Raw genomic sequence first — 12,612 nt, 5'->3', positions numbered from 1 at the left:
AGTAAGTGTAGAAAAATCCCAGTTCCATTAAGTTTTCTAGTACAGCCATCATATATATAATATATAATATATATATGTATATATATATATATATATATATATTTCATTTTGACTAAGGTGTTACTATTTGGTTGGTGGCTAAAATTTCTCCTACTTTCAGATCTTTTAAATAATGGTTTCTATGTGCTTAGAGAAAGAATTATGTCATGTCTGAGTTTATTAATTACTGACATCCTGCTTCCCATGCTTGGGATGAACCTGAGAAGTTCAAGTCTGGCACTACTTGGGGCAGCTTTATAGTCCATAGAATGTCTCTAATTGGGCTGGTCACCGGTTGGATGTGTTAATTTGGTAGGCACTGTGGTAGGCCACAGGAAGAAGAAGATAGATAAAATTTCTTCCATCTTTGAAGTGTTTGTGACTGCCAAAGGCATAAGGGAATCTTCAGATATTAAAATACGGGTAGCATTTTACCTGCAGTACCTAGTTCTCATTGCTAAGGTAAACAGTGGAGTAAGAAGAGGCAACCTGCTTGTCCAAGCCTCTCGTTTCCCGTGCTTCAAACAACTTCTTGAACTTATTGTGAAACAAAAGCTTTCAAAATTAATCCCTTATAAGGAGACAGAGACAGAAACCAAATTCTAGGGGAAATGTGACTCAAGACAGGAACGCTTCTTGTGAAGATTTCTCCCTGGCTTCTTTCTCCCCATATGCTCCCTCCAAAGTACCTACCTCATGGGAATACTCTTTGATTCTCTTGTTGATACCATGAGCATTTTCTTGTTAGGTAATAAGTAACAAACTCAGTACCTTGACAGAGTACCATTAATGCAAATTCATATGCAAAAGCACAAACAATAGCTAAAGATTGCAGGCCAACTTCTCCTGAGAGCCTTACTCAGGAAAGGGCTTGATGAGGGAGTGGCCTCTGCTCTTTTGGACTTGTGGAGGCACACTCAGACTTATCTTGTCCTGGTACCTGGAGACCAAAGTCTCATACTCTGCCATGGCTTTTCCTACCAGATAGGATCGTTTTTGTTTTAATTTAAAACTGTCCTCGGTAAAGGCTTCTTCTAGGAAGACTGTTTTACCCATGTGTTTGAGGTAGTATCTCTTTACAGGAAAGTTTAAAACAAAGAAATCATGTTCCAATGGAAAGCTCTGCAAATGAAATAGCGTGGGTGCTGTTGATAGATGAAGATAACAGAATATTTAATGAATGCCTCTTCACCCCATTGCCGAGAGCTATATGAAATCATTTGATTGAATCTGCTGATACAATGTATGCAGCAGGAAGGGGATGGTAATCACACAGCGGTGAGGTATGTGGAAGAAAGGGCCTTGCTACTCTATTAATAAAATTCTCTGTCTCTAAAGTCCCATCTTTCTAGTCCCACAAGCAGAACACTCAAGATAAGGCAGTGGTCTCATAAAGGACTATGTAAGATTGAAATTCCTTACTTTATGAAATTATGACAATAATCTCTTACAGAATTGTTGCATATATAAAGTAATACATAGTATGCATATAAAGCATATTGTATATATATATATATTTACTACTGTTATTACTACTGCTATTAATATTCCTATGTGCACCATACACTTGTACACTTTCTACCAAGGTCTGGAGAAATTGCTGGTCAAAGTTCACTTCCTCTGAGGAGATTGCTCTTTGGTTTCATTGAGCACTGTTTGGTTTTGTTAAGTATCCATGGAGAGGACCATAGGCTTGGTTCTCAGCTCATGGTCCTTTAAGAGGTAGGGCTATTGAGAGGTCTTTAGACTAATAAGACTGAGATTCCAGCCCCTTCTTCTCCTTCTCTTTCACTTCCTGACCACAAAGTGAGCAGTTTTGTGCTATCATATGCTCATTCCATGACACACTGTCTTACTAAATAGACCCCAAAACAATGGAGTTAATCAACTGTGGACTGAACCCTCCACACCCGTGAGCCACAATAAGACTTTTTCCTTATAAGTTCATTCATTTCAGACCTTTGTGGTAGTGACAGAGTGCTAATACATGCATGATACATAGCTAACACACAGACACATACATGCACACACGCATGCACCCACACACTAAACATTGATTCAAGTCATTTGCTCAGCTGACATAGGGGTGCTGGTGTGTCTAATTGAGCAATGTGGTGTCCTCTATTTCTTTACTGTTGACTAACTAGATGACATAAATCAGAGTGGAATAAGTTGAAGTCTAACTAATCATATTCCATGCTGAGACATATATCCAGTCAGCAATATTCTATCTATTCTATAAGCAACCAGAATATTTGTTATTATTATTATTGAGTTTAGTAACAGTCCAAGCAGACCAAAGTGTGACGACTTGAGTTATTCCTTGGTCAGAAAAGGCATCCTGGGGCACAAAGTCATTGGCGAAAGGATGGTTGTCTGGGAGGAATAGTCTTATGAAGAGCCAGCTCCTGAGTACCTGAAGGACCAGGCTGGCAAGATGGGGGCAAAGGAGAGGAGTGTGGGAGTGTACTTTGCCAAGGGCAGTTGAATGGTTGGTATGTCACTAAGATTCCCCAGTAAGTTGCCTGTGGGTTTCTGGCTCAGGGGTCAGCTGCTGATGCCAGAGGTGAGATGTCAGAGCTAGTTTGTAAGAGTAAACATTCCAAATATTTTGAGTTTCGGCCAGCTCAGTCTCTTCTAATCCAGCTTCTATATATCCCCTTCTACCCTAAATACAGTAAAATGTCTGTTTTCTTAGTTTCAGCTTTATTTCTGAAAAGTGAAGTTAAAGCAGAAAGAAAATAGAAAACATCATGATGCAGAAAAAACAAGCAACTTTACTTCTCCTGGAGGGAAGGTTGATTGGAGCCTCAGGTCCCTCCTTTCTGCCTTCTTTGTGTTTATTACACGCATAAATCAGAACTTTTGAAATGTAGACCTAGAAATGCTTACTGCCTTGGTACTTTTTCTTTGCTGAAGAAGTGATCATCTTTTCTAACTGCTAGTGAAAATGGTATAATTGAAAAAAATTCCTTTTCTTCATATAGAGTTGAATATAGAAAGTTACTGTTAGAACATGTTTTACACTTAGCAGAAACATTACAAGTGATTGTGTGTAGTTATGTAATCAGAAGAAACCGAGAGGCTAAGGGAAGGATTGATTACAAGATTCTTTCGACTTTAGACAAGGCAGACTTTTCGCTGCACTCTGCTGGAATGCAGCAAGCTTTGAACTTTCAGTTGGAATTAGAGAGAGAAGTTAGGAAAACAAAGTAGATATACCTCAGACTGGTAAAGTGGGTCAGGCCTCTTATTTTCCCAAGGGGATTATGAAAGTTCATCTCAGAGAACCTGAGTGATTACTTGGACTAAAACCAAGGAATTGCAACAGAACCTTCATGCCAGGTTCCCAGGGTGCATTCCTGTGACAAATAGGTTTGGTTGGAGGGGAAAACAGATACATGGTATTTTTCAACTGCTGGAGAAAGATCTATTTAACTCTTATTTAAGACCTAACAGCCTGCAGGTGTGCTTCGTGGCACCCGAGCACCGGGAAGGTGAAAAAGGAGGCCTTTTCTGAACTGACCATTGCAACCCTTCTCTCTACTCCTTCCTCGACTCTATGAACTCTCTGTTAGCAGAAGCTCTGACTCTGTTGAGTCCCAGTTTTGAGCATGTGCCTAGCTCCTAAGGAACACTAACATATTTTAAATTATGAAATGGATAAAATTTAAACTTGGGGTAACATTGAAGTCATTTCATTGTAGAGTTAGAATTTAGATACCCACTGGATTTTAAACTGAATATATCAAGATGAAACTTAATAGCTAAAAATGGAGAAGCCTTGCCCTTGGGTCCAAAGATTTATTATACTGAGTCTCCATATTGGGAGACAGAACCTGGCAATGTCTCATATTAAAAATGTAGTTGGTCATAACACAGCACAAATCAGCAGTGGGTTGTGACCGGAATAAAAATTCCGTATAATAGCAGGCTGCATTACTAAATATATACCTAGCCTCGAGCATGAAATCATATTACATTTGTCTGATTTATGCTGATCAAGTGGTACACAAACTTCTGTTCTGAGTAATTAAACTAAAGCAGATGTAACCAACTGAGCTGGCTAAATGAAGGACAACAAGGAAACCAAAAAGTCAAGGATAATTGCAATGTTGAATTACATTTGTTTAGGTGACTCCAATAAAGATTTAGTAAAATTTTACCCTCAGATATCTGTATAACTATTCTTTGGAAGTGACATTTGTTCATTTTCTGGTATGAGGAGTCAAACCTAGGGCAGATGGGTCAATATCTTGGGGGGGAGGGCGAAGATTTTAACTCGCTGGAAAGGATTTCTAAATCTGTCCAAATTGTGCTGACAGGAACTGAGGTTTCTGGGTGTGGGTGTGCTTACCAGCCAGCTACACAAGGAATGTGCAAAAGTTCCAGTGCTCAGTTGAAATGAGGATCTGTAATGTGTGTAGAGTTAAGATACTAAGGCACGCAGAGCTGCCCTGAAGGCTAGGGTACCTCACTGATCCCAGAGCCAGGCTTGACATTGGGATTCTTACCCTAGGCACTACACTACTGGGATATACTTTAAGAGTATTTTTGTTTACATAGTCTGCTCTGTTATACTTTAATAGTATAACTCAGAGCGCTCGGAACTTATAAGTGGGAACAGCTATTCACTGAGCTCTATATCAGCTCTGTAAACTGAAGTATTTTCTAGAAGCCAAGGTGGAAGAAGATGGAAGAACATACAGCCTTCACCTTCTGCTCTCAGAAACCACATAGATACAATGTGTACAGGACCTTCACCCTGAAGATCAATATTTTATCTAGAGGTTCTGTTCTCAGGGTTTGATGTGTGATTTGTCTATTATTGGTTTTTTTTTTTTAAAGGGGCTGGCATTTTCTTGGAGGTGAGAGAAGAACTTCATCATCCATTAATACAATGTCCAAGTACAAGGGTTGGTATTCAGTAGAAGCACATCAGCCTGTGCAGATCACAATCTTGAAAATGTACTGAGAATCAGAATATAGCCTGTGAAAGTCCAGTGGAGGAACTATGCTTTAGAAACAGAAGGAGGAGTAGAGGGGTGAAGTAGGAGATGGAGAACTGAAATGACCACACTGGCTTCAGGGTTGATGGGCCATCAGGGGAATATCAGGTACAGAGCCTTGGATAATCCATGACAACAGTGTGAGTTGGGATAGAGGAGCATTGCGGGACTTTCCTAGAGGGTCTTACTTGTCTCAGAAATCACGTAGGTGAATATACCATTCAGTAGCAAATAGTACACACAACACTAGGTTGTGGAAATGTTAGAACGTCCAGGGTTGAGGTATCTAGAAAAAGGAGACAGGGTTAGCTAATCTCAGTAGGAGCAGTCTCCACAGGGGACTGTCTTTAAATAGCAATTATTCAGGAGGGGCTGCTACAGTGGACATTTTCTGCACACACTGTCAACATCTAACTCAGACCCCCAAGGAAGACTCTGCCATCCCTGTAAGCCTCACCTGGAAAGGCTTTGCCACCCCCATGGGGCTGGAACACTGTGTGTGGGGTCTTGATGTGGCCAGACCTATTTCAACAGCACACACCCACTCAGGACTTTCTCCCCTCCCCATACTCCACTTCTTAAAGGTCACATTGTCTCTTGCCACTGCCTCACTGTGGCAGACCCTCCAACACACAAACTCTGGAAGGGAAATCACACCTAACCCATAGTTCACAGCACATGTGATGCGGGAGGTGATGTATGTTTTAAATATGTTTTATTGCCATTGGTTAATAAAGAAACCGCTTTTGGCCAATGGCTTAACTGAGTAAAGCCAGGCTGAACGAGATATACAGAGAGAGTAGGCAGAGTCAGAGAAGCCATGTAGCCGCTGGAGACAGACGCCTCTGCTAGAGCTCGCCAGAACCTTGCTGGTAAGCCACAGCCACATGGTGATACACAGATTGATGGAGACGGGTTAGTTTAGGATATAAGAGCTAGCTAGAAATATGCTTATGCTATTGGCCAAATAGTTTGCAAATAATATAGTTTCTGAGTGATTATTTCATGACTGAGAATGAACAAGCAGTCTCCCCCAATACATGTGAGGTCAATAAATGTTTTCTGTGTGGTTACTGATGTGTCTAACGTGAAAAGAGAGTGCTGTGAGAGTTTCTGTGGAAGTCTGAAGGCAGACAGCTTTAGGTTGGAGAAGAGAGACAGAAAGTTCTGTTTATAGCATGGAGATTTTCATGAATTAGCAGAAGTCTATACTGAATTACAGCTAAAAATCTAGATTTAGGAGCCAGGATGGTTTTGAGTCTATTATTAAAATGCAGAGGTAGTAGAGAATGCTCAGAGAGAGTTTATAATGAAGACTGGGTAAAACAAGGTGGCAGTGAAATAAAAACCTCCAGAAAAAACAATCTGCCTGGTTGGACACATACCAACCACCCTTCATATGGACATAGGAAAAGAGAAGGGTTGCCATCACCCTTGATTCTAGCATAATATGGGGACGCACACTGAAGAAGAGGCAGGAAGGGGAGAATTTTCTTTATCATCTTTCCTCCAACCCAAAGAAACAGCAAAGAGAAAGATGTCTCCCAACTTGGCGATGGGGAAGAATTAAATCCAGGCTTTAGACTTGTGTTCTGGTAACAGGTTTAGTAGGAGGAAACCTCAATGCAGGCAGAGCTTATGGTATCTGTCACTCGGTAAGAGGTTAGAGATCTAGCTTGTGCTAGCATGGCAATCAAAAATCTTCTTCCATAACTCCTTCTTCAGGCCCAGGACAGGGGAGGAAATACCAAACTTGGCCTTAGAACTCTGATGAGCCAATGAAAACCAACACCAAAAAAATCCTATTAGTTTCAGCACACAGGTCAGTGCACAAGACCGGTGGCCTCTGCCCACCCATCTCCACCTTACCCCCGTGCCAACTACCATGGCCAGAGTTGAACAAATGTGTTATAGTCTCTATCACTCATAACGGGTCTTGGGGCCACTGGTTCAATTTTAGCAGTTGCTAAACCATAGTATCAAAGTGTCTTAGTCTTGCATTGGATTCAGTGAGTTGTGAGTACCATAAGCAACAAAACAGTGCATTATTAGTCACCCGACTGTCTGTCCTATTGTGCTCCCAGCCAAAGGCAGTATGACATTGTCCCCTGGGAGAAGAAGGAAATAGTTGCCAAGTTGTTGCTTTGGAGTTCAGGGCTAGACATTCTACAGTAAAGCAGAGACCCTTAGCTCCAAACCACAGGCTGTTGGGCTGTGAATGAAGCATCCAGACCCACTCAAGATACTCAGGCAGTATCTTATTAAGCTGCATTACTGTTTTCCAGCATTTTCTCAAACCATTCTGAATAGCAGCACAACAGCTGCAGAATTGAGGGCAAAAATAGAATGTGTAACTTCAGAGGTGAAATTGTTGACTCTGCACCAATTACGGACTGGCAGCAAACCTGAACCTAGAGTGTCATCTAGTGCTCAAACAGTAACAGTGACCCAAGGTCAGATAGAACAGAAAGCCTGGTAAGAACTTCTGGAAGGATGGGTACACACAAAGCCAGATTATGAAGACTGGAACATTTAAGTAAGGATTCCTTTTACTCAAAGTCATTGGTACTTGTCAACAACTGTCTAAAACTTCTAGGACACTTGGCCTCACCTAAGATAAGACACCAGTGAGACTGATCACATAGCAACTAATATATGCAAACTCTCAGACAGAAAAGTCAAAATAGGTGTTTTTAGGAAACTCAGTGAGGTTCAAGAAAGAGAAAATAATTCAGTATTTTATCAGTAAAACGGGGTGAACAAACTAACAATATCTAAAGCAGAAACACTTGAGCTAAGGAGAATTTTCAGCAAAATTAAAAATGGGATGGAAGGCATCAAAAGCGGAAGAGACCTAAGTGTGGCAATCAGTTGGAAGATACATAGAGGAGAAAAAAAGAGAAAAGAATGAAGATGAAAGAAGAAAGCTTATATGAGCTTTGGAGTAATTCCAAATCAACTCTTCAGGTGATGCTGATTCTAAAGAGGTAGAAAGACTGTTTACAAAGGTCACATTGGAGAACATCTCAAGCCTAGAGGAGACTGCAGATATTCATACTTAAGATAAAAGATCAAGGTCATAAGTCAGATTCTACTCAATGGAGACAAACCGAAGCTACCTCAAAATTAAGATCTGAAAGATTAAAGACTGAGAAAAGACCCTCAGCTGAGCAGGAGAAATGCTCTACCTTTGTTTGCGGCACCACATTTTTCAGGGACACTTGGAGGCCTGGGATAGTATGAGCGTGTGTTTACAGTATGGAAGGGAACAGATTAAAACAATTAAACAAAACAAAATCTCTGCCAGTCAGGAATATAACACTTGGAAATGCTTTCTTTTACAGATGAAGGCAAGATAAAATTGCAGAAAAATAGCTGAGACAATGTATTACTTCCAGACTTGTCTCATAAGAAATGATAAATAAGGTTCTTTAATGTGAAAGAAAAACCTGCTAGTGAGTAAGAAAACATCAAAAGGTGTGAAACCCACTGGGAAGAGTAACTGTGCAGAAAGAGTTTAAATACATTAATACTTTACATATCACAGTGTGGAAATCAGAGCTTCAGAATTGGAAACTGAAAAACTCAAAAAGCAACAATGAATCTGTGTATTAACATGTAGGTATCACACAACATGTAGTTAGACACAGAAATTCCAATTGCTCAGGGGAATGAACGGCATGTAGAGAGCCCTTTATCTTATATTTTTCTATGTTTCCTTTTTTGTTTCTCTTCCTGGATTTACACTGTTATTAGTTTCTTATAACCGAGATTTTAAAATTCATCTTCGTTATAACTGTAATTGATAACACAATGGCTGCTACCGAGGGATTAGTACACATTTTGGTGATGCCTGCCACTCAGTGAGCTGACCCTGGGTGGAGAGGGAAGATGGAAATGAAACGTGGCAGCAGCTACCAGAGTCAGCTTACTCCAGGGACATATTCCTCATACCCCTGTAGCAGAATGAGCTGCCTTTTACCTCTATTTGGTGAAGAAAAAAAAATGAGTTTGAATTAAAAAATCTCGGCCTCAGAAAGTCTCTCCCTGACCAGCTTGCTTTGCTGCTTGCTTTTGGGCTCTTTCGAGCAATTTGAAGTCCTTTTGAAGCATTTGGAGCAGCTGCCATTTGGTGACTGGCTTTGTCTTTCTGTGTGTTTCTGTTGAAGGGTATCAGTTAATATTGTAAAATAGAGAAACATAGCAACCATGGTGGTAGAGTAGAGAGCTCTATAATGCATTTGACACCTGACCATAACTCAAAGTCAAGGATGTCAACAATAGGGAAACAGAGCTTTGCAGTTCCTGAAAGCCAGAGGCTTCAGGGAGACATGGTTTGGTCTCCTGGGTCTTGGGTTTGCATTTTCCTTGCTGTGCCTTGTGTATAAGGGGCCTGTCAGCTCTAGGAGGGAACGAGGCTTGACTTTCTGTAATAATAAGTGTGTTAGGTCTATAATCTAAAAAGATTGCATTTGTAGGACAGGCCTCACCAATTTGGAAGCTCTCCTGAGAAAATTTGGAGTTTTGTTGAACTATTTGGGATATCTACCAAGTAACAGGAGAGGCTGGGGCTCTCTTGAGCCATTGGGACTCTGCTGAACCATTTGGAAAAGAGAAATCAGGGTGTCATGATTTAGATAAGCATAAAAATATTGTGTTTACTAGTTTATACTGCTAGGGAGAACTATAGCTAACTAGTCTTTTATAAGCTTGTGGTGATTTTTCAAATAGTAACGGGGCAGAACTCAATCTCTGGCTCTAGAGCTAAGAAGGGAAAACACCCTGTCCTAGAATTAATATTGTTATTATTGTTCATCATTTTAAGAGACAAGCCACGTCCACTTCCTACAGCCCCTCCCCTCCTCTCACCATCTTGACTCTCTCTGTTCCCTTTTCTGCCCCCTCCCTTTTTCTCTCTCTCTCTCCTCTTTTTCTCTTCCCTTTCTCTCTCTTTCCTCCCCTTCTCCCCTTTTTCCTTCCCCCTTCATAATTTAATAAATATCCAATTCTATTCTGTGCAATGTGTCTGTCTATGTGCCTCCCACCCACTCGCCTGCCCACATGCTGGGAACTTGCACCTTCTCTAGAAACTTGCACTTTCAGGGGACTCAGTCTGCGGGACCAGCCTGCAGCCACATGGCTGGGCCCTGCCCAGAGCTGGCGGCTCTTGGGACCCGCTGCCTGGCCCCCGCTGCTTAGGACTCGCAGGCAATTTTATAACAAATATGTCTTCCCAGTGAGTACTCATTTCATCACTTAGAGATTAGTAAAGGAAAAAGCTCTTTTACATAGCATGTGTCCAGCTCTGGCTACTGCTCACAGAGGAGCCTGCTGGGAATAGAAGGTTTTAGTAACTTATTTACACTTTGGACTTATTCATTCCACATATGCTGTCATCCTTAAATCTCTTTTAGCTCCTGGCCTCAGGTTATACTTTGAACAATTTAAGATGTGACAAGAGACTGTGAGTCTGGCTACTTGAACAGATAGGAGATTTACACAGTAAAGATATTGCCAGAATTATTTAAGCACACTTTTTGAATAGTTGCCCACATTCATCTTGCCTACCTTGTACAGGGAATGTAGTGGCAGACCAGAACTTTCCTTGTGACCCTGTGCTGCCCCTTGAGCTGTCCCTTAGAGGCACGCTCTTTGGTGTGCTATGGAACAGGCCTAATTGCTGGTTGAAAGATGGGACTGTCTCCTTTTGCTAATAGGAGGCTAATCATTGTGAACAAGCATTAGTATACTAGAACCCTAAATTTCTGCTTATCTCTAACTGGCCTGGTTAGCAGACAACTTATCAGTGGGGTATTTTGGAGGCAGTTTTCCTTTAGTTAAATTCTGTTTTGTATAACTTAATAACTCTGTCAGTAAATCTGTTAGTAAAATCTTTAGAGCATCAGTTTTATGACTAGAGCTTCCTAGGTCAGGACCACTCAGTTTCACATGCTCTTGTAGACTCCTTGTGCATTGTTGATCATGGTTGACTTATCTTTAAAAAAGTGAATGTGTGTGTTATTCTTTGGTCTCTGGTCCCTTTAAGGGACAAGCCATGCCCACTCCCAGTGAACCCCCCAAGCCTGGCCCCTGCCATCTTGAATCTCTCTTACTGTCCCCTTTTGGTGTGCACGCACGTGTCTCTGTCTCTCTCTTTCTCTACCCCCCCTCTCCTTTACATAATATATGTTTAGCTTTATGCCTATTTTTTGTGTCTATGTGTCTTTTACCCGCTGCCTGTTTACACCTACCCGCTTGGCTCTCCCAGACCCGCTGCAGGCTGGCACTCCCGGTCGCATGGCAGGACCAGCCCGCTCAGGATGGGCCACTGCTTGTAAACCGCCTGGGAATCTTGCAGTAACCCACAACCGTCTCTGCTGAGCTTGCTGCCTGCCTATAGCCGCTTGGGACTCGCCAGCATTCCCTACCCGCTAGTTGCTCGGGAAACCGCCTGGGGATTTAGGAACATTATTTGGTGCCGTGAGTCACGGCACCAATCTTGTTCCTTTTTTCTGCAGAGACAAAAGAGAACAGAGGCACAAATGAACCCACGTGTATAAGTTTATTAAGGAGAGGGTGAGGGTGTGACGAACAGTGAGGGAAGGGGACAGAGAGAGCCGAGAATGGCACTCCCAGCTTTTAAAGGGGACCCCAGCGCATGCGCGTCAAAAGCTATGTTCTGCGCCCATGCACAGAGGCCTCTGCATCAGACGCTGGTGATGTAGATGTTTTCAAGTGGCCCGCCTGTGACCCGGGAAATGTAGTCTTCCAGGGGAATAACAGTGTGGACAAATGTGTTTGGGTGATTTGGGACTTAATAAGAGCAACCTTTTGAATGTAATTTTTAAATTTAAAATCCAAGAATTCAAAAAAATTTAAGAAAAAGAAACTGGTTCTCTACTTCTGGCAAGGTTATCTAAAATTATTTGAAATGTTAATTTTAAGCTTATGCCTTAAAATTATTTGAGGCTGTTGCTGGGTGGTACTTTTAATTCCAGCATTTGGGAGGCAGAGGAAGAGGATCTCTGAGTTCCAGGACAGCCTACACAGAGAAATTCTGACATGAAAACCCAGAAAACAAAACAAAAGAAAACGACAATAAAACAAAATCAGATTTGAAGATGCTGCTTTCAAATACTACTTACGCAAATTTAGGCGGAGGAAAATATCTGGTTACAGAATTTAGAAGAGATAATCTGAAGATAGGTAAACATTCTTATGAAGTGCTCAAAAATCTGAATTGCTTTTGCTAGACAAACTTAAAATGTAAAATTAAAAGATTAGTTTCATGGTTGACCTGTACAGAGATACATCTTTTTTCTTGGTCTGTTTAGAATGTAGGCATCTTGACAACTGAGATGATTTTTGGCTCTGAAATAGTTGCTAAGAAATAATACACGTGCTGTAAATAACAACATTTCATTATTTATATATGTTGCTAGGGCTCCATTTCACTGGTTGCTAATATAGAAATTTGAAAACAAGAAGCTTAAGGAAAAGATGTGTTGGAGGCGGGCAGGCATCTTTGGTGCCTGAAGGTCCTACAACCTGCAGCTCCTACCAA

The 12,612-nt window shown here is 41.3% G+C and overlaps 1 pseudogene; it reads right to left on the bottom strand.

The window, feature by feature from the left end:
* Positions 1-12,612, bottom strand: part of LOC130871275 (NAD kinase-like) — a 31,308-nt pseudogene that overhangs the window by 6,076 nt on the left and 12,620 nt on the right.

Source organism: Chionomys nivalis, chromosome 3 (genome assembly GCF_950005125.1).
Source record: "Chionomys nivalis chromosome 3, mChiNiv1.1, whole genome shotgun sequence".
Lineage (NCBI taxonomy): Eukaryota > Metazoa > Chordata > Mammalia > Rodentia > Cricetidae > Chionomys > Chionomys nivalis.
The sequence above is the reverse complement of the archived record's forward strand: the minus strand, read 5'-3'. Positions and strand labels throughout refer to the sequence as shown.